The 26,058-nt window shown below is 42.0% G+C and overlaps 1 pseudogene; it reads right to left on the reverse strand.

The window, feature by feature from the left end:
* Positions 1-19,050: 19,050 nt before the first annotated feature.
* LOC101145136 (transcription factor Dp-1-like) lies at positions 19,051-21,446 on the reverse strand (annotated as a pseudogene).
* Positions 21,447-26,058: the final 4,612 nt, after the last annotated feature.

A 26,058-nucleotide genomic window follows, 5' to 3' on the forward strand; every position in this document is an offset into this window, starting at 1 on the left:
GGATTAGCCAAGATTGATTTTTCTGCATGACTGGGGAAGGCCTAAGGTTAAAAGATAAAAAGGTGGATTCCTTTTAAATGTAATTTAGATTTTTTTTTCCCTGGCATTAATTCTGATATCAACCACAGAATCACGTCAATGTTCCAGAAACACCTGGGCCCTAGCTACAGCTGCTGGGGTAGGGCAAACCTACACTTCCAGCATAGCACAGCTGGGGCGGTCTAGGCAGATTTGCCATCAGGTGTCATTCTCTCTCTCTCTTTCTCTCCATCTCCCCCTCCAGCCCCCAGCTCTTTCTGCCACCCTACCCATTTTTTTCTCTCTTCTTTTCTTTCTCCGATTCTGCTTGCAAAATGCAGCTAGAGGACACACATGTTTATTCTACTCCATTGTTCTTTCAAGTCAGTGTGTATTTATCTTTTGCAAACTAAAGAGCTCAAGGGAGAACTGTTTCTGAGTCTACCAGATGACAAAAAGAGCCAATCGATTGAGTCGGAAAGCCTGTCAATTCAGCGGAACGTCTTTGGCATGAGTGGCGTGTGAACAAAACAGGATTCAATTTTCCACTTTTTGCCAGGTTTCTCTTTGGCAGTGAGTAGACCACATCCAAATGCTATGCCAGGTGCAATAAACAACCCTCTTCATTTCTAAGTGGCTATCTTTCCACTTCACCTTAAAGTGGATACCAGTAAGCCTCTGTATGTTAAGTGTAAATGAGTGGTTTTATAAATAATGTCCCTAAGGACTGGAGACTCCCTGGAGCTTGAGGCAGAGAGTATGGGACAATGGTAGGAAGGAGGTGATGTGATGTGACATAGCCAGAGAATTGGAGAAGTTGGGGATGGAGAGAAACTGTTATTCAATGGATGGGGCTAAGCAGGGAAAGAATATTTGAAAAAATAAGAGTGAGAACTTGAGGCATGGCCACTGCAAGCTGGATAATGCTTAAGATGGAAGCATTGGCCAGGTTCCCACACTGTGCATAGCCCAGTGGCTTAAAAGGTCTTAAGCATTTGTGGCCTCAGGAAATGGCAGTGTGACATCACGACACTGTGTTTACGTGGGATATGGGGGCAAGAGATGGGGGTCTGTGCCCTGCTCTGCCATTCCTCTTCTTCCTTCTTTCCTCCCTTTCATCTTTCTTCATTTAATTATTGCTAAGATTGTAAGGGACTCTTGAGTAATATTTACATGTGTCTTAGCCACATTCAGTGTTAAATTCAAAGAGCTGGTTTCAATCCAGCCAGCCAGTGAAAAAAGCTTCTAAATGCCAGGATACGATTTCAAAAAGCTAGCAGGCTGGTAATTCCCCATCCAGAACCCTCCACCACCATTAGGTCAATAGATGGAGGTGGGGAGAGAGTTTGGACAATCTATCCAACCAAAATGAAGCTACAACAATAAAACAAAATGGAAGCCATTATATGAGTAATAATAGAGACAGACATTCGCAGACAAACTGGCCATAAATGCAAGAAGGAAGAACCGGAGAACTGAGAATGAAAGAGAATCTGAATTAGTCAGGATTTTCCTGATTACAAGGGGTAGAAACCTATCTTGACCAAGCTTAAGTGAAAAGGAAGTTTATTGGTTGATCTCATTAAAAAGCCCAGGATTACACTGACTGCAGGCACACTGGAGGCTCCAATGCCACTTGGTGTTCCAATGCCACCTGGAATGACACATCTTTGCTCTTCTCTGTACTAGCTTCAGTTTCAGACACACTTTTGCTTGTGGTGGCAAGACAGCCCCCAGCATTTCCAGACTCAAACTCCATCTCACTAGTACCAGGAAAAGTTCCAGGTGGGCTCCCATTGGATCAATTTGAGCCATGTTCCTTCTCTGAACTAATTACTGTGGCCAGGGGAATAGGATGTCTTTATGGATCATGCCTTAGCCAGTTGTTCACCCCTGGAGCCTGGAGTGGGGCCAACCACACCCAAACAAAGTACATGGTCTGAGAGTGAGCAAGAAATGATTCCGCCAGGAAAATCAGGAGTCTTCTTTACAGAAAAGCAAAGATGCTGGCAGGCAGAAACAACAGATGTCCACCCCAGATGCCAACAAGAAGCCAAAGTCATAAAACTGAACCAAGTACAGTTATGTACCAGTTTCTGGAATCCACCAGGAAAAGGTCAGATCTATATGAGGACTCAAGGTGTAAATGACAATTGCCCAGACGGCATTCTATATAAGGGTCTCTTCTTTGATAAATGTTTCAGGCCCTCCCTGGCCTGCTCCTTAATGCTTTAGAAAGAAACCTACTCTTTCTAGGCCTGACCCCAGAAACCCTAGTGCAGAAAGGGATCCCTTTGTAGAATGCAAGAGTGTCCTCCTGTCTTTCACTTTTTCATTCTCACAAAGTCTGGTCTTAAATCTTCACCCAGGCTAGACTCCTCCCCACCACATACATCTGTTTCTTTATTGATGCTACAGAGTAATCAGAAAGGGTCATTGGTATTGCTGTTCTGGTGAACATATCCATTGAAACAGATGCGTAGCAGATACCTGGGGCAGGAGTGGGAGTTGAGCAATGTGGCCCCGGCATAACTAGCATGAAGAAAAACCAAGGTAGAAGAGAAGAAGTGAGGGGGGTAGCTGCCTAACAGGTTATATTTACCAAAACGTTTAAAAGGAAGGAGGAGGAAGCATACTTATTAGAAGAGCTATCTCCATTTAAACAGCTCACAAAATTAGCCGTCTCACCCATATGCCAAACACTGACAAAGAAAACACAACAGTCCTAGCACAAAAAAAGAGAGCAGAGCTGCAGTCTCAGGCTCTGAGAGGGCTCATTATCAAAGCTCTGTCTCCATCCTGTTGATATCAATCCTGGCAGGGCACCGTGGCTGCTGCCAGTGGAGAGGAAAAAATTACCCAGGCTGACGCCTCCAAATAATTGATAATTTGCCTAAATGAACAAATCAAGTAAGATTTAATTGTTGGCGGGGACTGCCATCCAGGAACAGCAAAGTATATAATTGCTTAAGCATTACATATGGCTTTCCACGCATCCCCCCTCCCTCCCCCTTTCTTTTTATAAACCAAACATAATTGTTTAATGACATTGATGGGGAATAGACTTGTGACATTAAAAATGACACTTATGACAGAACTGTCAGTTGATGACAGCTCACTGACAGCGCCAGTGAGAAATTAATCATTTTAGATGCTTTATGGTTTGCTCATTTAATGTCACAAATAAGATCTTGCTATCTAACCACATATAATCTCTCCCCAACAACCAACTCTGGTCCCTCTCCAGGGACAGTTTGGTTATTATCCTGCCTCTGGTATGGGGGCTGGCTGAGTGGGGCCCGGGGTAAGATTTTAGGAATAGTTGGTGGTGGGTTACCTGCAGGGAGGGGCTAGAAATTCCCTGGGGAAATTTGCACCTGAGCGGAGTCCACATTTAGTTCTCTCACTTGCCACTTGTTTAAGGAAGCTTTCAAGGGGAAAGAGCTAAACTGTTGGGACTGATTCTAATAAAGACAGAAAGCTGAGGAAGTAGAGAGGCTATTTTTAGCTGGTTAATGGGGAGTAAATGGGGCCACCCTGTGATATGCTAAGATATGCCTTGTGCTTATTGCTGACTGGTACTCCCACACTCTCTGCTGGGCAGACATCTGTTAATTGCTTTCTGTTGGACTTCACTTTGACATTTGGAGAAATGGAAGGAGACTACCTAACTATTTTTTCCCTAAACGATGTCTCTGTGGAGCTCGGGAGCAAGGGAGGAAGGAAGTGAGGTGAGTTGGAAGCTTGCTCTGTGCTCGAGTTTGCTAAAACCTTCAACACAGTGTGCCTAAGGCACTTTGGCCTGGATTTTATTGAAAACCCCTGTGTGGGCTCCAGACAATCCGTCACTGAAGTCTTTTCTTCCATGCTGCGTTGGCCTGTGGTCTATTTAATCCGAACACATGCTTATCTCTCTACCCACCTTTCCATACATTTTACTAATCTTGTAAATAGATTCTAAAAAAATAATAAAATAAACTTTCCAATTTATAACAAAAAATGTTCTTCATCTCGTTGTGCATGCATCAGTGCTTTCTTGAGGAGGCAGCTCCTGTCACCAAGCAGCAGAAGGCTAAAAATCAAGCTTCCTAGGGTGAAGGTGGTAGTTTCACTGGTACGTAATCTTACCCTGCCTTTTCTTTCATTTAGACACCTAAGTTGCATTTGTATTTGCATTTAGTTAGGTTTAGCTATGTGGTGTACTGCAATTAATGGCCACTAGGTGGCAACAAAGGACCTCTTGGCCTGATTATTGGCTGTAGGCAGTGACTGATACAGGTGAAATGGGCCTGCCTTCTGTTATAACAGTACCAGTGAAGACTTATTTGATGCTAACCACCTGGCAGGCACCATCATAAGTGCTTGCTTCTTATACATTAACACTTCGATCTGCAACAATCCTGTGAGTATTACAGAGATTAAGGAACTCACTCACATACCTAGCAGTTGGCAGAGCTGAAATTTAGCCTCGGCTCTGACTAATGACAAAGGCTGTATTCTTAGACTGCACTTTACTACACCCTTAAAAAATACCCTTCCAGTTTGGGGAAGAAGTTGAATAGCCAAAACAAATGCCTCACCATCACTGAGCTCTGAAGCTTCCTTCACATAAAATAAGAAGAAAAGGACCCAGAAAGAGCAAATTTATCAAGGTACACAGACTCTCAGAGTTGGACAATTCTTGACCCTGTAGCCTAGGCTCCCATCCAGTAGAGGGGTCTCCCTGGCACAGCCCTGAAAGAAGATCACATGGTCTCTGCCAGACGACTTCTGGGAACTGGTCGCCAAATGAAGGTGGCATGAGTTTCTTCTCTGTCTGCTCATGGTGACTTTTCTTTCTAAGAAGAGGAATTCAGAGAGAAGAGACCAAAAAAAAAAAAAAAAAAAAAATCCGAACAAATTCATAGCCCCTATCCATCAAAGTAGTTCTAGGGAACAATATGGATATGATGGTTAATTTCATCTGTCCACTTGACTGGACTGTGGGGTGCCTAGACACCTGGTCACATATTATTATGAGTGTGTCTGTGAAGGTGTTTCTGAAAGAGATTAACATTTGAATCGGTAGACTGAGGGAAGCAGATTGTCCTTGCTAATGTGTGAGAGCCCCATCTGATCTGTTGAAGGCTTGAATAGAACAAAAAGGCTGACCCTGCCTAGAGTAAGAGAGAATTCCCCCTGCCTGCCTGACTGCCTTTGGGCTGGGACATCGTTTGTTTCCTGATGTTGGATTCAAACTAAAACATTGGCTACTCCTGGGTCTTGAGGCTGCTGGCATTTGGATTGGAACTTACAACATTGGCTCTCCTGGGGCAGCTTGCCACTCCAGATCTTGGGACTTAGCCTCCATAGTTGCATGAGCTAATTTCTTATTTTATTTATATGTAATATATACTATACACATGAATATACAATATATAATATGTATTATACATATGAATATATAACATAATATATATTATACATATGAATATATAATATAACATATATTATATATATGAATATGTAATATATATGAATATATAATATATATTATACATATGAATATATAATATATATAAAATGACAATTAGCTGTATATCATAATATATAGAATTATAATGTATGTCACATATAATATATATATAATATAATACATATTTTACACACATGCACATACATATCCTATTGGTCTATTTCTCTGAAGAACACAGACTAATACAAAAGGTCAACCAAAAAAATCTAAATTGTAAAAGAATGAAAGCTGCCTCCTTATTATATGTAGTGCGTGGTTAAGCAGGAGGGACTCTGTTGTCAGACCACCTGGGCTTTAGTGCTGGCTCTGCTCCCTCCTGCTTGTCCTAGGAAGCTTCAGTGACCTCTTTATAAAGGGGATAATCATAAATGAGATGATGCAGATACAATTCTTTGCGCAGTGCTTGGCAATTAGTAAGTGTCTGTTACTTTCCTCAGGTATTTGTTATTTCTTTCAATCAGTTACCAAGCAATCTTGGCAAAAAAACTTACTCTACTTTTTTCACAAATGAAAAAACCTAGAGGGGAAAAAATAGGCATAACTCTCCTCTTTTTTCTTCTTGGAAGGGATGCGTGAGGTCAAAATGGATTAAAAAAGGGCCAGGCACGGTGACTCATGCCTGTAATCCCAGCGCTTTGGGAGGCTGAGGCAAGAGGATCACTGTAAGGCTCATGACCACTGCAAAGACTCATCATTTAGTCAGTAATCGCTTCCAAAGGAAAGGAGAGAGGCCTTCCTGGAGAGCCCAGCCAGTGCAAACAGCAGTCATTTCTGTGTCACAGCTCTCAGCTTATTCAAACAGGAAAGTGCAGTGGAATGCAGATTGCCAGGGAAAAGCATTCTTACAATATAATGCACATAGCTTTGTGGGCCTCCCTTAGTTTTAAAACTTATTTCTTAAGAAAGAAAGAGGCCTCCCTGGTGTAGATATAAAATTCTTTTAGGCCAGGCACAGTGGCTCACGCCTGTAATCCCAGCACTTTGGGAGGCCGAGGCAGGCAGATCGCTTGAGGTCAGGAGTTCAAGACCAGCCTGGCTAACATGGCAAAACTGTCTCTACTAAAAATACAAAAATTAGCCAGGTGCAGTGGCGCACGCCTGAAATCCCAGCTACTCGGGAGGGTGAGGCAGGAGAATCACTTGAATCTGGGAGCCGGAGGTTGCAGTGAGCCAAGATTGTGCCACTGCATTCCAGCCTGGGTGACAGAGCAAGAGCTTGTCTCAAAATAAATAAGTAAATAAATAAATAAATAAATAAATAAAATTCTTTTAGTGGCACCTGCACCTAGTAAATAGCATCTGATGGAGGAGACTCAAATGCCAGTGCTGAACTTCTGAGCAAGCGGGTTCTCCTCCTTCAGTTCTTGACTCTGTCGTTCCCTCTCCACATTGACCTCACTCACATTGCTGGGGAGTTTGTACACTCTCGTGGCTTCAGCTAATCCCTCTCAGAAGGAAACTAGAAGACCTTCCTCTGCATGCAACTCAACAACTGGGCATTTCCACCCAGATGTCCAACTATGGCCTAGAACTCTACATTCTGAGGTATGACTCCCTGTTCCTCGGGGCTCCTGGGCTAGATGGTTTGAGCTGATCTTGACCGCACCCCTCCCCTTCATCAGTTCCTGCCATGGTTTGCTCCCAGTTGTCTTTCAGGTTTACTCTTCTCTCTGCATCCCCACAGCTCAGGTGTTTCAAGCTGCATGTCCAGGTGCCTTCAACAGCCTTCGGGAGGCTCCCTGTTTCTCACCTATCTTTTGTCAAATCAATCTTTTAAAATACTCCTTGTGCCTCAACCTTCCCTTGCTCCAGACCCCACAGATATTTCCCACTGCCTGCTCCCCAGGTACAAGCTTCTCAGCCTGGATTCCGTACTGTGCTCCTTTTCAGTCTATTCAACCATTATGCTATTTTCCAGCTTCAGCCAGCAGGCCCCTGCCTGCCCTCCAGCTCTGTGATGTTCCACCATCCCGCTTTGCACGTGCATTCAGCAGGTGCGTAATGAAAGCTGGAGGACTCTGTGCGTGTTCTCTACTTTCCCCTTTCCCCGCTGGCATCTACCACCCCGCATAGCCCTCCAAACCACTCCCACTTTATCTGCATTCTGATCCCATTTCTTCTTTGTAATTTAAATTTTAATTACACAAGTGATATAATGTTCTTTAAAATAAACTTTATAGAGAAGACTAAAGTCCCCTTTATCAGTTCCTCCAATCTTCCTCCTTCCCCCTTGCCCAGGTAGCATGGCTAAGTGCTTGAGGAGTATATTTCCAGGTATGGCTTTTTTTTTTGTTTTACATTTTCATATATATATATGCTCATTAAGTATATGTAGAATTTATGTTGTACGTGCCAATTAAAAAATATCAATGGCATCATATATTTACATTTTGTAAACTTGTTGAACATCTATCCATGTTAGCCTACTTGGAGGAGCCTCACACTGGTTATCTGATGTGGATGGCTCTGTAGTATGAATAACCACTTATTTAACCATTACCTCTTTTATGGGCATTAGGTTATTCCAGTGTCTAGGTGTGCAAACTCTGCTTCATGAAACAATCCAGGAATCCTTCTTTTTGTCTGTGTGTGGATTGCGTTTGTTGATTCTGTTTTCTTCTCAGGATCATATAGTAAGGTTAGAACTAAGCCAATATTTATTGAACAATTCTCATGTAGCAGGCACTGAGGCATTTTTACCACAAACCTTGAGTTAGAGAGACACATTTCCCATTCTATAGATGAGAAAACTGAGGCTTCAAGAGACGAAGTGAGTCAGGTTTTGCAAACACATTAAAGTGGTTGCTCCTAACAGTCACTTGTGCCGGGTTCTTCCCCAGAACTCCCCACTGTGAGTCTCATGACCGTGGAAACCACATGCCATACCTCTTTTTATCCTCTAATATGTCCTGGCTACACAATAAATCTCAATAAAACTTGATTGATTATTTGGGAGACAAATTAGCACTATCGTATTAACTAGCAGGATATTTTATTTAGGTATTTTAGCAACAATAAGAAGACACTAGCATCACTGAGTAGCTGGTTAAAATATTATTAGAAGTTAATTCATATTTTAGCAGATAATTCCTAATTAATTTGCTGTAGTTATCTTGTTAAATGTCAATTAAATCTCTCCGCATCCCTTACAGGTTTCTGCTATTCATAAAATGTAATTATGCAGCTATTGCTCATGTACTCTTTATTGCTTATACAATCTACCAGTTAAATACAAGTCAAAAAGATTTACCTTCCGGGTTCTTAATAACATCACTAAATGTTCTAATTAATAATCAATAACCTGTTTGCATAATTAATTAAAGAAAGAATCCTAATGAGATGGTGCCTTGTAGCTAGCCACACTGAGCCTGGAACTTTTATCTCCTATAGCAATCCTAGCTCAGAGTGGAAGAGTTTATTTGAACAACTCTTTCCTTTCGGGCACAGAGAAGTGCTGGGCTTAGCACTAGTAATGGGAACTCAGATGATTCTGCTGGGAAATCCTTATGTACATTGTTTCTTAACAATGGGTAATATAAGTATCTCCATGGAATGTAACCTATTTGTTGGATATGACTTTTCGCTAATACAGGTTCAAGTGAACAAAAATAAGTTTCTTCATCTTCTTAAAAGGCAATTATCTGAACCTAAGCCCTCATTCCACCTGATGCAGAAACTTAATCTAGTCACTTTTGAGTAAATTTACTCCTGTGTAGTATCTTCTCAGGAAAATGGGGTTAGGATTCAGTTACACTATAGATTTGAAAAAATTCTCCCTTTCAGTTTGTTCCCTCCCCACCTCCTCAGCACAGAGTTTTAGCTGGAGAGGAGGTGGTTTTGCAATGGTCCCCCACCATGGTGTCATCTGGACAGGAGCTGCCCATTTCCCAGGGTCCACCTGTCTTGATCCTGATCTGTTGTCCTTTGGGATGTAACATGAAGGTTTGGTCTTTGAGGGAACCCCTTTCAAACTGCCCCACCACAAGGTGTTTGGTCATCCCAATCCTTTAGGAGCTGCATTCTCTGAAGTATTTGTGGTTTTGCTGTAGCCTCCACCATCCAGGCTCATAGGGTTACTCTTCATTTTCCTTGTTTGGACTCTCAGGTTCCTGTGCATCCATCACGCCTTCCTCATCCTTCTTGCGAGCTTGAAGATCACATGGTTCTGAGTCTTTCTGAGACCCTGGAAAGATGAAGGGGGGCACTCAAGGGTCCTCACTGCCCCAGCATAGCCTTGCAATCTTTCTGCTTTGTTGTTCACATGCCCAAAGGCACCAAGGTCCCTGGAAGGAATGTTAAAGACTGAATCTCTCTGCATCTCTCTCTCTCTATGCTGAAGACATAGGTCTCTCTCTGACCCCAGAAAAACAGTGATTCTTGTTCTACTCCCTTCTTTCAAATTATCTGGGGGTAGTGGGAGCAAGACACAAAGAGGAATCCACATCTCTGCTTCCTGGATTCCCCTCTGACTCTTTCCTCTCTCTTTTGCATGTGGAGAAAACAGTTGGGGCAGAGATGTTTCTACTTAGAGTAATTCCTTTTCTTATATTTTCTGTCTTACATCAGAAATCTCAAACACTTTATTTCAGAAGCTGACAATGTGACATCTTTGTTCTCTAGCTCTGGGGTTGAAGGTGGCCCCTTGTCAACAGCTGGAGCAAGGATGGACACAAGGAGGTAAAAAAAAGTTGTGGCTGGGCACAGTGGCTCACACTTGTAATCCTAACACTTGGAGAAGCTGAGGCAAAAGGATTGTTTGAGCCCAGGAGTTCGAGACCAGCCTGGGCAACATAGGGAGACCCTGTCTTTACACACATACACACACACACACACATACACACATGCCAGGCCTGATGTCGCACACCTGTGGTCCCAGCTACTCAGGAGGCTGAGGTGGGAGGATCACTTGATCCCAGGAGGTAAAGGTTGCAGTGAGCCATGATCACACCACTGCACTCCAGCCTGGGCAACAGAGTGAGATCTTGTCTCAAAAAAAAAATTGTGTGCCAGGTAACATCTCAAACTGTTACTCTATCACACCATTATCACGTCAGAACCAAGGCTGCTGATGCTGAAATATCTGAAGCCATCCAGTGTTCATTTCAAAGAGGACCAACCCAAATCAATGACACAGAGGCAGAGAGGCAAGCATGGAACCTGAGGGTTGCACAAAGTGGGATTCATCCAGCTTTGGAGTCAGTTTTTCTTGCCTAAATTCAAGAGGATGGACGAGTTGACCACTCAAAGGGACTTTCTGTTTCCAGCAAGTTTCTCTTAAAGCAGAGAAAAAGTGCTTTTCTGATTTATTTTGTTTTTTATTCCAACTCTTCTGGTTTTACTTAAAACATAAGTCTATATGCTTGGGGCTGAGAGCTGCACATTCTTAAGCATTTTCAAAGAGCAAAAAAAAAAAAAAAAAAAGGAAAAGGATTTAAAATAAAATCCCATCATTGTTCATTGAACAACAAATTGCAACTAGTGAAAAGAAATAATATTTTAAATATATTTCTTTTCAGAAGAATAATATTTTGGAAGAAGAAAACTGCCGAGCACATCCTGAGTCTCTTAATGGAGTTGCTTCTGTTCAGACAACAGTGGCAGAACAGCCACACATCAGATCAACCAGACATATTATCACCCCCTGTAAAGGCGATTGCTTGTCATCTTTTATGAAGCATCTGCCCCTTTTGGTTGTCAACAGTGAGGAGCCTTACCCCTTCTTTCCTGCTTATTCTTCCTCCTGGATCTTATCACGGGGGAACTGCTTCTCCACAACGACCCTTCTCACAGACAAGAGCTGCTGCCTCTGTCCAGGATAACAGAAATAAGACGAAACAGGATGAGTCTATTTTGCAAAGCTTGGAAAGGATTGCCAATCAGCTCAGCACCAGCACACTGGATAGCAGCACGGGAAGCTCCCCTGAAGATCATCTTGTACATCTTCTGTCTTCTGCAAGATGCTCTTCTAGAGATCCCTCCCTCACCTCGAAAGTCTCCAGGGAAGGACACTCCTCAGCTTCCTGCTATTGGCCATGACAATGTCTCATATTTGGAATGCTTTATATCTAATTGAAATCTTTTCTGCCATATTTTACTTTCCTTCTTCCTCACAAAGCTCGCCCCCACAAAACAATTATAAAATAGGTAAAGGTTGGTTTTAGTGCCTTCTCTTCTCTCCCCACCGCCACCCTTTAATACATCCTCTGCTCTTCCCGTTTTCCAAGGCTCTCTGTGTCTTAGTTGTCATAAAGGAAAGTAGATGGGTATTTTTTTTTTGATATTGGTCCTTTGCAAGATAAGCCCTGCAAGAAGCGAGCAATGCTTAATACAAAATGCTGAATTATTAATGATGACATTTCAGGAAACTCTAAAATGGAGATTGGGGTTAGGGTGAACTTTGCCCACATCCCTCAAGTAATGTAATGCACGTAATATTAACCATGAATATTGAGTCAAGGCAGCCAGCCTAAACTTTGGGAGACCTGTATCCAGCTCCTCTTAATAGCTGTGCCACTTTCATTAATTTATTAAACCTCTTGGAGTCTCATTTTTCCTATTGGCAAAATGGGAGTAATTGGCCTACTTCACAGGCTGTTGTGAGGATTACAAGAGATGATGTAAATAATGCACATTCCACAATGCCTGCCAGTTATATTGTCCTTAATACAAACTGGCTGTCATTATTATTATTGTTGTTATCCACGGTTACTTTTTATGAATGCAATCCAAAGATTTTCAGCCAAGCCAGTGGAATACTAAAAAGTTTGAGTGGGGAGCAGTTGCTCTTTCTACTGATATACTTGATAAATATTACTATATGACTAATAAATATCTTTCTCTCTCCCCAGGATAACATAGGCAGGTAGTGAAGAAAGAGAGGCACAGAAGGGGCTCCCTGGAGCACAGTAGGAGTGGGTAGGCAGTGAGTAGGAGTGAGGATGGCTGTCCTTGTCCTCTGTCTGCCCTAAACATTTCTGTGGTTCCCATTAAACAGTGTGAATGTCAACAAGGGCTGGGATTTCGGTTGGACTTATTCATGCTTCACATCTCCATATTTTATATTTCCCAGGACTGACCCATATGCAGCCTCTTTCCTTCTGAGATAGAGGTCTGCTTAGCCTACAACCCAGTAGACAGACAAATCGTGATCTGGTGAAACCTAGAAGAATTATGAACTGTAGCAAAAATAGCCAACGAAGACACAGCTAAGGCATATTTTCCTTTCCCCTTGATATCAGTGGAAATGCGCATCTTCAGGCATCACAGAAATAATCACCCACTCTGTATATTTTCCCCTTTTTATGGTTTTTATTGGTATAGCAACATTATTCAAGCTAGGCTCTTCCATCTCCCAAGCCAATTTCTTTTGCATCTGTGTTTATATTGATGCTATTCAAACAATGATCTTCCACTTCCCCTGTCAGTTTCCATCGTGCATTTCACATATTATGAACTTATTTAAACAAAAGTAATCCTCTCAGGGTACATTTCTTTCCCATCTGTTTCTCCCCTGCCCTATACTACCAATTCTCATTTCAAAACAACATTGTAATATCATTTATTGTTATTTTCTCTTGTTTTTAAGCTTCTTCTGTAACATTCAGAGTGGAGGGGTGGGGGAGAAATATACAGCATTAATGATTTATAGTCAAGAAGGTATTTCTTACTCAAAATGTTTCTAAAAGGATTTCTATCAATTTTTAAGAGCAATGAGATCTCAGCAATTATGACATTCTATATTTGTAGGGTGCTTTACAGTTAGTTTTTCATGTACTTTCACTAAGTGTCATTTTAGGGAGTTTGGAAAAAGAAAATAAAAAGGAAAAATAGAGCTTGTTATCTAGATCATTCTAAATATACAGATTTTTGGCAACCTATAATACACTATGTTGAAGTCAAAATAAAATATAAAGGTGGATCTCTAAACTTAACATTGTATTTTTAGAATCACAGAATAGTGATTCGAGACATACCTAGAGACTGGGTGGTCTTCGGTGTGTCTGAAGAGCAAAGAGAAGGTAGAAGGGGTTATTAGAAAGGGAAATGTAATTTATTGTTTTGAAAGAAAGTTTCTTGGCACTGGTAGAGTTTTAGGAGATAGTAAGCTCTGATTGGTGGGTGATGGTGGTAGGTAAAATCTAGTCTTAAGAGTTGTGGCAGGCTGTTTCAGCAGCTATTGGATCTAACTGGTTTTAGAGTTACAGCAGGCAGTTTCGGCAGCTAGGCTTGCAAAAAATTAAATTCTTTGCACAGTGTTATGTGCCCCAAGTGCTTTCCCACCCTGGCTTCTTGACTGATTTAGTTGGGTATGACAAGAGTGACCCAATTCGTATAATCACCCTTCAAACTGGACATGCAACATTTGCCTGTCTCCAATATTCCTGGTATTGTGGAGACACAGCTATTTGTCTACTAGAATCCATGTGAGGTGGTGGGGGTTTGCTTGGAATTGTTCTTAATTTGGAAATGATCTAAACAGAGAGAGGTAAGTCTGTCCCTGAAAATGAATACATTTTTAGCTTAATAATATTTCTTTATAGTTCCCATTTGTTTAGAGATTGTATTATGTTTCCCAGGCTCAGAAAGACTTGTTATAAATACTCTAATCCTTTCTAAATCAGGTGTCTGTGCACCTATTTCCATATAGATATCTTAGGAGCATGAGCGATAATTTATTCTCATAATCTGCCTACGAAAGAAGAAGGTTCCTCCTTCCTCTGCCAGCCTTGCCCAGATGAAAGAGCCAGAGCCTCCTGCATGCTTCTGAGGCCAGCTGTGGGAAATCAGCTGAGATTTTTGAAGAGAAATAAGCCTTTTTAGTCTTTGAAGAAATATCTGTAGAACCCACACTCTGGTAGACAACTTCCAGAGGTCACTTAATTCTGCATGGAGTTTCTAACTCAACATTTATAAATGGGTCATGTTTCTTCCTTTGGAAAGGCGGATTTGGCAAGTTAATATTATCTCACAGAACACATATTCTTTAAATGAGAGGTGCTTTAGTGATTCAGAGTTCTTTCTCAAGGGTTCATGGGCTAGGCTGGAATCTCTCACATGCAGGAAGAACATTGATGAGGCATCCATCCTGTCTGACCTCAATCCTTCCTGAGGCCTTGAAGCCCAATATTCCTGAGTTGGACTTTAAAACCTACCCCAGGTTGGAGATTCTTGCTCCACTTTCTGCAGGCTAAAGAAGCAAGATTCTTCTAATTGTTTTTCATCTGTGATGGTTTTATAAGTGAGTAAGAGCTTATAAGTCTCTTTTACAGTTCATTACAACCAAGAAAGCTTATTTAGTCAAAGAAAATTGTCCTTTGGGGAATGATTAGAATTCGCAAGGAGTAATATCTTTTGGGGGTGGAAAATGCTCTCTGCATGGTACAGAAAACAAAAACCAAATCCCCAAACCTACTCCTCAATACAATTTCTCATTAAGTAAATGAAATGGCCTTTTCCTTTTCTCAACTCAACCCTATGAGTTTTAATCAATTTAGTTTCTGCTCTCCTGTCCTTCTTTTCTATTTTTCTCCAGTGGATCACTTCTGGTTTCAGTACCGTAAAAGAATAGACTTTCTAAAAGTTGGAAGATCCAAAGTTAAAATATATAGCTTTGAATCATAGTTATTGAAAGTTCCTGTGCAGTGTCTTAGATGGGTTAGGTCAAGCAAGTCAGACTCAAAAGGGGATTGAACTCTTCTTACCAGCAGAAGTTAGCATCCTGTTATCTATAAATAGGTCATCCCCATTTATGATGATCAGAAATCATCATAAGCATGACCTTTGTAGTCATCACTGACATAATCTTTGTTTCCGAAATCTTTTTCTACTCCTGTAGTTCATACTGGCCTCTTCTGGCTTGAAACAATCTCTTTCAGGAACTTTGAAGTCCATAATCTTGACTTCTTTACCAAGGCAGCTCGTGTTGCTTCTTTTTCTGGTCTTGATTACATTCAAATTCCACTGTCCCAACTAAATACTATCATATAGGTAAAAGTAAAGGGATTTCTAATATTAAGAGGCTCAGAGATGTACCCCTGATGTGATGTGCTCAATCATAGGAATAGTAGCAGGGAATGAAGGGGTTTTGTAGAGTTTCTCAATACTTCATGGAAAGTTAGAATATCTGTCTGAAGTCTCCATGTGAGGTCTAAGAAATTTTTCTGATCATTTGGACATGTGCTAAATGATAATTTGAAGCATGTTTGAAAGATATGGTTCTGTGGTTAGGCAGTTTGGACAGTCATTTTATTATAAATACCCTCTAGGTTTATGTCACCCTCCCTAAACTAAATTTGAGGTGCAAAATCCTGGTTTTGGAATCTGAAAGCTTGCTTTCCAATGCTCTCTCTTGTGCTAACCAATTGTGTGATCTTTGGTAAGTCACACAGTGGTTCTGGGACAATTTCACATTTGGAAAATGTGGAAATAGGGCTGGGTAACCAAGAAGGGAGTTAAAGAGCTAGGCAAGCACAGTGTTTTACACTGATTGCCCCAGGATAAGTTTATAGACCTTGTTGGGCTTCAGTATCATCAGGAGGTTTTAGTAAATGATAGATTTCTGTGCTCACCCCAACAAGTCCTATTCAGTAGTGTTTGGGGGTTGGCGGGGGAGAAGCAGTCCAGTTGCTTATTTAATCAGTGTGTTAGGTGATTTTGATGCTCAGGGTCCTCACACCATACCTGGAGAAACTTACCTAGGGAGGTATAATTCAGAGTCCTAGAGAACCTCTCCTCTCCATCCCATCACTAGCACTAGAAAGGTCCTTGAGGGTACAAAAGGAAGACTTCTCATTGGGCTTAAAACCCAAATGTCTGAGATAAAAGCAATCACACTAATGAATAATTAACCAGCATGGGTCCTTTCCAGATCAGGTTTTGAAAAGGCCAATCCAAACCCTCTGTGGCCAGTCAATACTGGCCTAAAGTAGTTAGGCCATCACAGCCTAAATTTAAACTGATTGCAATCAGTTGAAACTACTCCAAATTGGTCGGGACCATCCATGACTAGTCAGAACCAGCATAGACTGATTGTAGCTGGTCAAAATCAGTTGAAACCAGTTAGGTTCGGCCATAGCCAGTGTAAACCAGCTGTGACCCATTAAAATTGGTCAAAATAAATTGGAACAGGCAGTAATGGATCAGAACCAGCATAAATCTGTTGTGCCCAGTTCAAACCACTCTAAACTGGTCATGCCTTTCAATAACCATTAGAAACTGGTGTTGTGGGCCACTTAATACTGGCCTAAACCAGCTGCAGCCAGTCAGAACTGGTCTAAACCATTTGTGGCTAGTTATAACCAGTCAAAACCGTAAGAGCCTGCCATGATCAATCAGAACCAGTTTAAGCTGGTTGTAACAAGTCACAGTTGAGCCTAGCTGAAACCACCATCAATATTTTGCAGCTGGTCAAAAGTGGGCTAACGCAGTTGTGGCCAGTTGAAATTGGTTAGAATCATCAATGACTGATTGAAACCCACCAAAACTGGTTGTGGATGGTCTAGGCAGGGTTTAAACCAGTCACAGCCAATCATAGCTGGTTCAGGCAAATTATGGCAGGTCAAAATCAGTCAAAACCAATTGCAGCTGATCAGAGGCAGCCTAAACTGGTTGAAACTAGTCTAAACTGGTCAGAATCAGCCATGACCAGTCAGAACAGGCATAAACCAATTGCAGCTGGTCAAAATGAGTAATGAGTCAAAACTGAGGCTGGGCATAGGTGTTCTAAAACAGTTGTGGTCAATTAAAATAAGTTGTGACCAGCCACAACGAGCTTAAATTGTCTGCAGCCAGTCAGAACTGGTTTGAACTTATCGTGGCCTATTGAAATCAGTCAACACTGGTTGTAAAAAACCATGACCAGTGAGAAACACAGAAACAAACTGTGGCCACTGAAAATTGGCCTAAACCAGTTATACCCTATTAAAACCAGTCTAAACCAGTTGTGGCTGGTCATAATAGGTCCAAACTAGTTTGGGACAGTCAAAACTGGTCTAAACCATTTGTAACAGACCAAGACCAGTCAGAAATGGCCAAAATTAACTGTGGCTGGTATAAACCAGCCTAAACCAGTTGTTCCATGTTCAATCTGTCTAAACATGTCATGGTCGGTCATAACCAATCCAAACTAATTGTGGCCAGAAGAAACCAGTCTAAACAGATTGTAGCCAGTTATAGTCAGTCTAAATCATTTGTGGCCAGTTAAAACTCATCTAAATCAGTTGGAAATAGCCTAGACCAGAAAGAACTGGTATAAACAGGCTGGGGCCAGTCACAACTGGTTGAAGCCAGTCTCGGCCAGTTTAGACTAGCTTTTAGCTAGTTTCTCCTGGTTTTGACTCATTATGTCTGGCTTCACCTGGTTAGGATGGGCAGTGTTCAGGGGTAAACAGCAGTGTCCAGCGCTGACTGCTCATGACTGTTCATAGAACAGTAGCAGCACATGATGAACAGCAAACCATAGATTATTGGAGGTCCTCAAATTAAAAATAAACTCGTGAATTGTGGTTTTGATTTGCCTATACCTTGTGAGTAATGATGCTGAACATATTTTCATGTGCTTCTTGGACATTTACAAATTGTTTTTGTAGAAATGGCTACTCAAGTCCTTGCTCAATGTTTAAAGCAGTTGAAACTGGCTTTGTTGTTTCTTCCCTGTGCAGAAGCTTTTTTGCTTGATGTGATTCTATTTGTCAAATTTTGCTTTTGTTGCCTGTGTTTTTGAGGTCTTACTCCAGAAATCTGTGTCCAGAACAATATTCTAGAGTGTTTCTCCAATGTTTTATTCTAGTAGTTGCATAGTTTTAGGTCTTAAATTTACATCCTTAATCCATTTTGATTTGTTTATATGGCAAGAAATAGGAGTCTAGTTTCATTCTTCTGCATAAGTATATCCAGTTTTCCCAGTACTATTCATTGAAGAGACTATCCTTTTCCCAATGTATGTTATTGATGCCTTTGTTGAAAATGAGTTAACAGTATATTTGTGAATTTATTTCTGGGTTCTCTATGTTTTTTTTTTTTTATCTTTTTTTAGATGCCCATGCATGTTTCATTAATAAAAACCAACAGCGCCAAGTTAAACAAGTCAAACAATTAAAGTCTCTTTATATTCCATAAAATATTACAGAAAAGTTTGTTTCAATAAAAAGACTCATTTTAGAACAACCAGCTAATAGCAACCGTGCAGTTAATGGATTTTTGTGAATAAATTTTAAAAGACTACTGCCTGTCCTTAAATTCCTTTTTTCTTTTTATAAAAAAAGAACTATTAAAAATGACAAATTTTTACTTAAAAATTGTTAAAACATTCCCTATATTTAATTTCAATTTTATAATAGATTACAGGAAGATGCTTATGAAACAAATACAACATTTGTTTCAGTACATGTCTTTAAATGATAGACTTGTAAGTATGTAAACAACTATATAATAAAAGGTTTCCAAACGCTGCCTGTAGGAAATCAGGCAAATTTTACCATAAGCAATAAACCATCCCAAGCCTTCCAGACAGTCTCCATAGCTGCACCAGTGTGGCAATAAGCTTTAACCAAACCAAACAAAAACAAACAAAAGCACTTTGCAATTTGTTGCTGCAAAATAGAGAGAGAAAAGAGTGTATAAACTTGATGGAATCACAACAGTCAATATAATTTAAGGGAGAATAAAGTCAGTAAGGTTGATGGTGTTTATTGTTTAGAAAGTCGAATTCTGGGCCGGGCGCGGTGGCTCACGCCTGTAATCCCAGCACTTTGGGAGGCCGAGGCGGGTGGGTCACGAGGTCAGGAGATCGAGACCATCCTGGCTAACATGGTGAAACCCCGTCTCTACTAAAAATACAAAAAATTAGCAGGGCGTGGTGGCGGGCGCCTGTAGTCCCAGCTACTCGGGAGGCTGAGGCAGGAGAATGGCGTGAATCCGGGAGGCGGAGCTTGCAGTGAGCTGAGATTGCGCCACTGCACTCCAGCCTGGGCGACAGAGCCAGACTCCGTCTCAAAAAAAAAAAAAAAAAAGAAAGTCGAATTCTGCTGTTTGCTTGGGGTTCTTGGACACCGTACCACTGAACAAATGGACAACTCCGCAGAGTCTCGCTATCAGCCAGCGTGGGTGCTGTCCAAACTCACGACAAATAAACGGCATTCGGTGCTCACCAACAACAGGAGGGCGTTTTATTTTCATGTATGTGGATGAAATACAATTTCTTCAGCAAACTCAGCAAAAACTGTTAAGGGGCAAAAATTAAGTCTGCACTTAAAAACAGAAAATGAAAACACAAAATCCTAAAAAGTAAATAAATGCTGGGCATCAGCACACTGGTATCAAAACATAGATCCACAGCACGTCCTACTCCCACGATAAACAATCCTTGCTTATCGGAGGTGCATATCTAAATTCAATGGCTTACCAATATCTTCTTAGGAGTAGGCCAAAAGGAAACAGAAAACCCACATTGAAAAAAAAAAGTTTATTTTCCCTAAACATTTTCCTGAAGCTGAATGTGAAGTGGAGAGGACGTCAGTCGTCCTTGTTGTTCTCGTTGAAGTCGTCCTCCTCCTCATCCTTCCCGACGTAGGACACCGGGGCCTCCGCCCCGGAGCCATTGTACTGAGGTTGGAGCTTGTGGCCAGTATCTCATCCACACCATTGGTCAGGTCACTGGCAGAGAGCTTCTTGCCGTTAGACATGGAACGTGCCGTCGTGATGAACACGCCTCCAACAGTTCCCTGAGCCATTTCTGTCACGTACGGCTCCAGAGCCTTTGGGACCAGACTTCTGGCCATTTTAAGGTCTTCGGCAGAGCAGCTCCCGGACTCCAGCCCACAAGCCATGCTCATCCGCTTCAGCACTTCTATGTCATTGTAGATTTCAGATGTGTTGTCAAAATTAAACAGATACTCGAATTTGTCGTTGGAGATGCTGCAGTCGATGACGGTCTTCTTGCTGGTGTTAACGATGATGAAGGGCAGGTGGATGAGCCAGCTGGGCGTCGTTGGCTGGCTGGCCTGCTGCTCCGCGTGCTGGTTTCTCTCTTCACCAGGTTCTTGAAGGCAATTTGCTGTCAAATAAGTTTCTGAAATTGAGATTTTCTGTTTTATTCTGTCAAGTCTCCTCTGTCTTTCCACCTCTGAGTTCTGACATTCCTGAGCCGAGTTGGTGGGCAGACCAACTCACTTGATCTCCTTCTTCTCCTTGGAGATATTCATGGCCATCAGCACGTTTAAGGCATAGTAGACGCGCCGTCGATGTTGCTCTGGTCATAAGCTGACTCGCTTGGTAAGATGTGGTTGCTGGCAGCACTGAATTCCTCTGCCAGCTCGTCCGCCACCTCGTGATAGGAAGTGGTCCCTTTCCACTGCACCTTGTCTCAGACCTTCCTGGAGAAATGCCACAGGCCTTGCCATTCTTCTCTCCTTTCCTGTTGCACTTCCCGGCAGACCAAGGTGAGGAGTCGGAAGGCTGGTTCTGAGAGGCAAAGTGAGTGCTGGCGGTGTGTGGGCTACCTATCACGAGGGTGTTTGACGCTGCCGGTCTCTGAGGCGTACCGGTTACCACTTGCGGGACAACGTTGATATTGGACTGTCCAAAGGTTTTCGGCAAGAGCTGCTTCCCGAGCGGGCTGACGATGGAGGGGTGAACGGCCATGAGGGACACCAATGCCTTTTCCGGGACTAAGGTTCTGGTCTATGAAGACCTTGAGTTCTCCGTTTGCTTCAATTAGACCAGCAACTTTTGCCATGTTACTAGATCTGGGAAATCAATGCTATAAATGATCACCCTCCCAGAGAAGAAAAATGACTTTTCTGGGCGCAGCCCCTGGGTCCCGGAGCAACGTGCAGACTCGTGGGACCACCCCAGACCCCGGCGCCCAGCTGACCGGTAATTCTGACAAGTGGGCTTCCGGGGTCCGCGCCGCGCGCCTGTCACTAGGCCTTCGGCCGCGTCTGCAAGCCTCCCGCGCGCGCTGGAACCGGGTACCCGTAGTCTGGGCGGCCTGCCTCTCCTTCCCCACCCTCCGCGCTCCGGCCAACCCTGGCCCCGGCCTCGGCCCCCAGTCCGGCGCGGGGCACGGGCGCTGCTGTCAGCCGGGAGGGCCCAGCCCGCGACCCCGGCCCCGCGGTCACCTGAGAAGCCCCCACCGGCGCCGAGCGCGCGGGGTCCGGGAGGGCGCAGGTAGGTGCTGCGCGGCGCCTACAGGCGGTGGGGGCGCGGGACGGGGTGTCCGGGGGTCCAGCCCCGCGCCCCGTGCTCCCGTCCGCTCCGTTGGGCCCCGCCCACGGCATCCCCTACCCGCCGCACCTGGCTGCTCGGCCCGGCCCCGCGGGCGGGGAGCAGGGCGGCGCGGGGAGGCGCAGGCAGGGGCCGGGCCGGGCGGGCGGTCCCGGCGGTCCAGTCCGTGGACCGGTCCCTCTGGGCCGAGTGGCGCCGGGACCTCTATGTTTATTTTTTTATGCCACTACCATGCTGTTTTGGCTATTATAACTTTATAGTACATTTTGAAGTCTGGTAGTGTGATGCCTCCAACTTTGTTCTTTTTACTTAAGAATGCTTTGGCTATTATGGGTCTTTTGTGGCTCCGTATTAGTTTTAGGATTATTGTTTCTATTTCTGTGAGGAATATTACTGATATTTTGATAGGGATTGCACTGAATCTGTAGAACACTTTGAGTAATACGAACATTTAACAATATTGATTCTTCCAATATGTAAACATGGAATATCTTTCCCCTTTTTTGTGTGTGTCCCCTTCAATTTCTTTCACTGGTGTTTTATAGTTTTCATTCTAGAGATTTTTCACCTCTTTGGTTGAATTGATTCCTACTTCTTTTTCATAGCTATTGTACATTAGAGCACTTTCTTGGTTTTCTTTTTCAGATTGTTCACTGTTGGCATATAGGAAGGCTATTGATTTTTGTATGTTGATTTTTTATCTTGCAGTTTTACTGAATTTGTTTATCTGTTATGAGAATTTTTTGGTGGAGTCTTTAGGTTTGTCCATATATAAGATAATGTAATCTTCAATCAAGAATAATTTGACTTTATTATTTCCAGTTTATACGCCTTTTATGTCTTTTTCTTATCCAATTGCTCTGGCTAGGACTTACAGTACTATGTTGAAAAAAAGTAGTGAAAGTGGGCATTTTTGGCTTGTTCCGTATCTCAGGTTTTCCCAGTTCCATATGACACTAAACTAATTGCACCTCTTAAGAGAAGGTCTAACGTGGTTGTGGCCAGTTGATACAGGACTGATTTGGTTGGAACAGGCCATAATCAGTCTGAACTGGTGTAAACCAAGTATAGGCAGACAAAGCTGGGCAAAACTGGTTGAGGCCAGCCATAGCCAGTCTAAAGTGGCTGTGGCAGTCATAACTAGTCTAAACCAGTTGTGACCAGGTGTAATTGGTCTAAGCCTATCAGAACCAGCCATAACCTGGCAGAACTTGTATGAACAGGTTGAGGTTGACCCAAACTGGCCAAAACCAATTACAGATGGTCAGAACCAGTCTAAACTGGTTGTGGCCTGTCATAGCTATGGTCAGAACCAGTCTAAACTGGTTGTGGCCTGTCATAGCTATGCAAAACCAATTTTGGCCAGTTGAAAACTGGCTTAAACTTACTGCAACTGGTCACATTCAGTCTAAAGGGCATTGAAATGGAAAATAAGAAAGTCAAATCATCTTTGAAGATGATGTGATCTTCTATATGGGAAAACCTTAAGACTTCATCAGAAAACTCTTATAACAGATAAACAGTTAAGTAAAGTTGCAGGATACAAAATCAACATACAAAATCAATAGCCTTCTTATATGCCAACAGTGAACAACCTGAAAAAGAAACCCAGAAAGTGCGCTAATGTACAATAGCTACAAAAAAGTAAGTACGAAAAACAACCGAAGAAGTGAAAGATCTTGGAATGAAAACTATAAAACACCAATGAATGAAATTGAAGAGGACACACACACAAAAGGAAAAGATATTCCATATTTGTAGATTGGAAGGATTGAGAGGACACCAAGAATGGGGACATGGTGGAGGAACAAACAAGACAGCCCAAAGGCAAATTTTGCTGGCTGTGCATTTTTGCTACAAGCTGTCTTCAGAGATGTAGACAAGGAGTTGGCGAGAGTTGAGGGGATATAGAAAGAAATTGGTGAGAATGACAGATATAATTCATCTGGAAAATAAATGCCTGGGGTATTTTCTGAAAGGCATGCAGGTGAGAAATATGTGACTAAGAGATGGCTTGTTCCAACAAGTACCCTATGGTATCTGGCTGTGCCCTGAAGTCATAAGCAGAGTTATTTGATCATATGACATCTGTGGAGTGATGGTAACTGTTAGCTTTAAGTAGACAGAGAATCTGTGCTGGGGCAAGTGTGTTTGTGCATGGAGGGCAGATGAGGATTGAGAGAGAGGAGTCGTGTATAATAAGTCCTAAAGGAGAGAGAATGCAGCTAAAAAACTCAATAACTCTGTCCTAGTTTCAGCTCCATCAATGCAAGGGCAAAGCATTGAAATTAGCCTTCAATACAGTTTATTTGTTGCTATCTAAATTCCAATTTTTTTTTTTTTTTGTCAGGTTGGTCCATTTGCATGCAAGGTTGCTAGCTCTAATCTACTCTGATAATGGCTTGGGTAAGCAGGTTGAAAATGTCTTACTCCTCCCTAAAGTCTCACAATGTAGAAAGGAAGGAGAGTAAAGCAACCTTTTCATAATTAAACAAGGAAGAAAATTACATCACGTTTTCATACTTTTCATTTTTTTTTCACCTCTCACAAATTTGGATGCTGAACTAGGGTTGGCAGGAACACGGACTGGAGAAGATGGGTGACATGTTTCTTGGAATTCAAACTTCTCTTTATCACGAAGGCTTAGTAATGCTGCCCAGCCAATTTCTGCATTAAACAAACACAAATTGAAGGAGAGGAACATTATTTAATCTCCCCATGGCCAACATCCATTAATAACCTTGATTTTCCTGAACCTAAATCTTTTATACAGCTAATTCATCATCTTCTTTTTTTTAAATGGATTCTTCTCTAAGATTTATTCTCAAAGATACTTAATTCTTTCAACTAACTGATGAGATCGTGAGCTAGTGACATGGCTGAAATTTTATATTCTCCTTGTAAGAATTGAACACCACTCCTTTCAATTCCAGTCCATTTCATTTAGTTCTGTTCTCTGCTGTCCCATTTTCCCTCTTGTTTCATTCTGGAAATCTCCAGAGTCAGATCTTGAACTTAATACCCACTTTGAATGCCTAGATCAAGACTGCATTTTGATGGTCTGGGTTAAAACTCTACAAGTGCTTAATTCCTTTAACCATCCCATTATCAACCTCTTCCACCATCCCTTTCAGACACTAAACATGGAATAAATGGGATGCATTTACTTAAAAGGCCAGGAGCTTTGTGAATGGCCAGCCAGCACTGGGGCATCACCAGAAGGAATTAATAGAAAGGAAAGCCAGCCCAAGGGAAAATTTTAAATAAGTGAAATTTATTTAAATTCACTTAATCTCTCTTTTCCTCAACATCTTTCTTTCTTCATATGGCTCCTTAATTAACTTCCCCCTTTCTCTTTTCTAGCCCCACAGAGTGTTCGTGCTACTTTCTGGCTATCCTAGACTATATATATATATCTGCCTTGTATAGCACCACCATGGATGCCTGACCCCTCCTTCTCATCCAGATATAGTCACAGACCTCGCTCTCTAGAGTCCTAAGTAAACACTAGTTAGCTGGTAAGCTCAACTGCACCGGAGAATAAAGGGTTAATATGGTGTTTTCTCCTGCGGATTTTGAATTTCAAAAGGAGACTTCAGAAGTGATTTTACCCAAAGGAATGCATATCTTTTGGTGGAATTCTAGGCACCTTGGTAGAAAATTTTTGAGTTGAGTGGCCCTATTGCTCAGATGCCACCATGTATGTCATTTTCTATGTTGTCTCTAATTAAATTCAGTTCTGCCTCTGGGACTGCAATGGAGAAATTTTAGATAGGTATGCTTTCTAAGTGAATTACTGACTTTATTCATTTATGCAAGCCACACCATTTGTTCATTTAATAGAGATTTACTGAGCATCTACTATATTGCAAGTTGTGAGAGGTGCCTTGGATATACCTGATGAATAAGACAGTATGGCAGGTAGTAAAATCTGAACAACCAGAGTTCACTTCCTGGCTTCCTCTAGGGAAGGAATATTTGCCAAACCTGTCCCATTCATTAAAAAAAAAAAAAAAAAAAAGGATGAAGAAGATATATCACACACTTGAACTTAATCCATGCAGCTCGCTTACTGTGGCTCAAGAAGAAAGGGTTTGGAAAAACAGGATAAATACTTCAGTCAGGGCGCGCTGGCTGCTGAAGCACATTTAAAAATCAAATTACCATTTTAATGGTATGCATCGTTTCCATATCAAATGATAACATTATTGGCAAAGACTAGAAGGTGACACAATTTTGAGTGCTTAAACTGTCCCAACAATAGATGAAGCTATCTTAAAAGGACTACAAAGCCACTCCAT

Source organism: Gorilla gorilla, chromosome 1 (genome assembly GCF_029281585.2).
Source record: "Gorilla gorilla gorilla isolate KB3781 chromosome 1, NHGRI_mGorGor1-v2.1_pri, whole genome shotgun sequence".
Lineage (NCBI taxonomy): Eukaryota > Metazoa > Chordata > Mammalia > Primates > Hominidae > Gorilla > Gorilla gorilla.